General features: G+C 50.4%; 1 protein-coding gene across 1 annotated transcript in view; it reads left to right on the top strand.

Moving 5' to 3' along the window:
- The window catches only part of prdm16 (PR domain containing 16), a gene marked incomplete at its 3' end in the record, with an annotated part of 173756 nt that overhangs the window by 89544 nt on the left and 79212 nt on the right, over positions 1-5000 (top strand). The gene's annotated exons all lie outside the window — the stretch shown is intronic.

Consider the following 5000-nt stretch of genomic DNA (forward strand, 5'->3'; position numbering starts at 1 on the left):
TGCATCTCCAGAACGACACACTGTGTTTAACCATCCCTTCAACACCAAAAGAACGTACCCCCCCCCCCCCCAAGACTGGCATCTACTGCACTTGTGCTCCACGAAAATCACCTATACATCATGTCTTACAAACAGTCATAACATTTGATGTGTCAAAACACGGGGGAAGAATGTTCCAGAATGTGTCCCAGTTTCCCCCAGCCTCAGGAGAGCAGGGAGTGTCCCTGAAGAGTAGACGATGGTGGCGGCCATCAGCAGGGACTCCCCTCTAGAGGCTTTGTGTGCTTCTGATACGTCCCATTGAACACTCACTGACCACTTTATGAGGTGATAAATGTATTGGGTGGGTGGGGGGGTGATGGTGGTGGTGGGGAGGGGAGGGGGGGGTTAGGGGGGTGGGTGGGGGGGGGGCAGTTTGTTTTTTACGGCCAGTGTCGCGGGGTCAAGACGGGAAAGGGAAAAGAGTTCAAGTATAAACGTAATGGTCCGTACAGGAACAATAGCGACGAATGGGGTGTGTGTGTGTGTGTGGGGGGGGGGGGACACCTGTTCCCCCAGAATCAACGGATGGATGGAGTCTCTCTGTGTGCTTTGGCCCACTCTAGACTCCGGCTCCTACAGTATATCAGAGGATGAATACGTTCTAACCTTATATCATGTCTGGTTTTATCTGTTTTGGCTCAAAGGGGGGCCGTTTGTCATGGGTGACCTCTGAACTGGTAGTTTCATTCGAGCACACACACACACACGTACACACACACACACACACTCACACATAGCACACACATACTCACATACGCATATAAGCACCTCTCAAATGACAGGGCCCATATACAATGACATGCACGCATGCACACACACACACACACACACACACACAGACACACACTGTTAATGGAGGCTCATTATGCGGGGTGTGTGTTGCGGCGGACCCTCCTTGCGCAGTTCTGGACCGCACGGCCGTTATGAATATGAATGAAATTATGCATGAGCCATTCTCCATGACACGACTCATTCATCCCCATAACGACCCCCACACACACACACACACACACACACGCACGCACATGCACACACGTGCACACGCGTGCACACACACACACACACACACACACACACGCACACACACACACACGCACACACACACACACACACAAACACACACATACACACATGTACACGGACACACACACACACATGTACACACACGCACACACACACACACACACACACACGCACACACACGCAGCGGCTTTCCCTCACACCCACTTCCCCTTTCCTCCACCGCATTGCTTCGCGCGATTGAGGCAGGATGCAAATGAAGTCGCCGTAACCGGTGGCGTTACAGCGCCACGACACAGCTACTCAGCGGTGAAATAGAATCAGACCTCTATTTGATTCCCCTCCACAAACAATCCCTGACCCAAATTCTCCGAGACTCCGAGTCTGCTTTTTTAAGACGTGTTGATCTCCCCCAACGCCACTTCCAAACTGGCTGATATCTTTTTCTGGGAGTGTGCAGACTGACGCTGTTTGATGCATTGCCTTTGTCGGCCTCTCTGCGGTCCCGTTGAAAGGGCTTTAAGCGATGTTTCCGATCCAGCACCGTCTCTTTGTTAGCCTTAAAGAACCGTATTAATCATCTTCAGCGGTCGCGACATCCCACACACATGCTATTTATCATCATCTGTTTTGTTTTTTTGGGGGGGGGGGTTTACGATCACCGTACACACACACACGCACACACACACACATCAACTCCGGCGTCCCTAAGTTTGTCTGTACGCGTCTCCGATGCGAATCTCTCTTCTTCTTCTTCTTCTTCTTCTTCTTCTTCTTCCTCCATCATTCTATCTCCGTGGCGACGAGGAACCAGCTGGGGTCCTGTGGGTGACCTCCCTCCCTCCCTCCCTCCTTCCTTCCCTCCCTCCCTCCCACTCCTCCTCCTCCTCCTCCCTCCTCTCTTCCCACTCCCTGTCAGTCGACACACAGAGAAAAAAGGGCCTAGGGCCTACTGGAATGAAACCATCAAATAAAGAAGGAGAGAAAAAGAGAGAGAGAGAGAGAGAGAGAGAGAGAGAGATCATCTATAACATAATCTATCCATCGCACTCCCTGACCCTCTCTCTCTAGAGAGAGAGAGAGAGAAAGAGAGAGAAAGAGAGAGAAAGAGAAAGAGAAAGAGAAAGAGAGAGAAAGAGCCCCAGACAGACAGACAGACAGACAGACAGACAGACAGACAGACCTCCCCAGAAACCAAAACAACACCTCACCCAAGAGGCTTTAGAGAGCGACTAGCCGTAAGATGAGGGGATCGAAAAAAGAAGAGAAGAGATGTTATTGTAGCTCCAAAGCCGTCTTAGCGAAAATCTTGCCAAGGAGAGGGTTAGAGATGCCGGGTTAGGAGACGGGGGCGTGCATTCATTCTGCAGACTTTGGAAAGGGGTTCTGAGCTGTTATCCCTCTCCCCCCCCCCCCCCTCCCTCCCTCCCTCCCTCCCCTCTTTCCCTCTCTCTATACAAACAGCCACACTGTTAGATAGATGGCTATCACTGTCGGTACAGATAGCATCAGCTGTTTTCTGGGTGGTTGAACAGGACTATCTATCTGTGTTGTCTGTCTGTCTGTCTCTCTGTCTGTCTGTCTCTTATCCTCTGCTCTGCTTATCCCGACTGCTATTCAGGGGTGCGAGACACACTTAGAAAGAGAGTGTGTGTGTGTGTGTGTGTGTGTGTGTGTGTGTGTGTGTGTGTGTGTGTGTGTGTGCTGCCATTCAGAGCCCCAGTCTTAGGGATGCTAGACACACTTCAGTATCAAAGTGTGTGTGTGTGTGTGTGTGTGTGTGTGTGTGTGTGTGTGTGTGTGTGTGTGTGTGTGTGTGTGTGCGTGCGTGCATGCGTGTGTGCACGCGCATGTAATCTCCCTCCCTTCAGAGGAGAGCGCCGGTGTCTTTAGAAACACGTGTAAACACACCAGCCCAGATCAGACGTCAGATAACCAACCCAAAAGATAGACACCCACCGAGTCATTACAAAGAAAAATCAATGATCTGTAATTGCTTTTTCTTCTTCTTCTTCGCTGATCTCCCCCCCCCCCACCGCCCACACCCCCCCCCCCTCCCCCCCAAAAAAACACCACTATCTCCTTCTCCCCACCCCCGTCCTTTCAACTCTCGATAAATAGTGCGAGGATTAAGTCCTGTTCCGAATTTCCGCGTAGGAATTTCTTGAAAAGGTATGTGGAAAGATAGAGCGGTGACCTGTCTGTTAAGTACGATCTCTGTCTTTGTTGGCCCAAAGGGGGTGCGTGGCGCAAACAAGGTTTCAACAAAAGCAGGTGCTTTGATGCTTTAAGGGAGAAGGCGGAGATAAAGGAGCTCTTTGAGATCATTTGACAGGTGACCCGGGGAGATGTATTGTGTTCTTTTCTCTCTGCGTTGTTTGCCGTTCTGTATCAATGACGGTGTGTTTAAGAGTTTTTTTTTTTGTCGTCGTCGACAGAAGATGACGGAGTGGGGTGTGTGTGTGTGTGTTCTGTGTGTGTGTGTGTGTGTGTGTGTGTGTGTGTGTGTGTGTGTGTGTGTTCTGTGTGTGTGTGTGTGTGTGTGTGTGTTCTGTGTGTGTGTGTTCTGTGTGTGTGTGTGTGTGTGTGTGTGTGTGTGTGTGTGTGTGTAGGGGTGTGATGGGAACGGTTGGGACCCTGAGTTGTTCTTTTACACTCTGTGGTGAAGGGGTGAGGTTCGCTGGAGAGAAAGTCGATTGTTTTTTCGGCTCTGGTTGAGAGAGAGAGGGAGAGAGGGAGAGGTGTTGTTGGATGAGGGTCAGTGGTGTGTGTGTGTGTGTGCGTGTGTGTGTGTGTGTGTGTGTGTGTGGTAAATTTCAAGCGTTGTTTTTTCTATCAAGCAGGGGAATTGAGTCTTTAAATGTGCTCTTTAAATGGCCTTAAATTTATGAAGGTTATTAGGTAGACAGAAAGCATTACAGGTCACAGAAGCGATTTGCCGCTCCGGGGCAAAGCCCCTCCCCCCCCCCCGGACCCTCTGTTTAAAAAGACCCGATGATTGATTGATAATTATGATAATTTGTTTGAAATGATTATCTGGATATTATAATCACTGCCACCCCAGCGCACCACAGGGGCAACTCATTTCCCATAATATGGACCATCAGAAATGCCCCCTGGTTAGGGTGTGTGTGTGTGTGGGAGAGTGTATGTGTGTGTGTGTGTGTGTGTGTGTGTGTGTGTGTGTGTGTGTGTGTGTGTGTGTGTGTGTAGGCACATTCATGTGTGTGTGTGTGTGTGTGTGTGTGTGTGTATGTATGTGTGTGTGTGTGTGTGTCCGCAGGCACATTCATGTGTGTGTGTGTGTGTGTGTGTGTGTGTGTGTGTGTGTGAGAGGAGCAGGGGCCTCCCGGTCACCTCCCCAGGGGCAGCGCAGGGCTGATGAGTGATGACCCGACGGAGCTGGAAATCAGAGCAGAGTAAACAGACGGAGGGGAAAAGGACGGGAGAGGCGGGGGCTGTTAACTATCTGTAGCGGGGGGGCAATTATACGCCAGGCCGCAGAGGACCCACCCCACCAGGCCCTGGGGGCAACAGAGGGGCCCGCAAGAATGTGAGAGAGTCTCCTATAGCCTCTCCCTCCGCCCTGACCCTCCCCCCCCCCCCACACACACACAGACATATGGACATATATAGACCCCCATATAGATATGTGCACACACATACACACACACACACACACACACACACACACACATACACACACACACACACACACACACACACACACACACACACACACTGCCCAGTATGCTCAGTTTTTCTGTTTTTTTGTCTTTGTTCATCTTATTGACAGACAATATTTGTTCGATACCACCTCAAATCCTGTCAAATTACTTTACCATGAAGTCCAATTTAACCGGCGGTTCAATTCCATTAAGAAGTCGTACGGTTGTACACCTACTCGGAAACCAGCCACAGAACTAGCATACAATGCT

The sequence above is a fragment of the Argentina silus genome (genome assembly GCF_951799395.1).
Source record: "Argentina silus genome assembly, chromosome: 8".
NCBI classification, from domain to species: domain Eukaryota; kingdom Metazoa; phylum Chordata; class Actinopteri; order Argentiniformes; family Argentinidae; genus Argentina; species Argentina silus.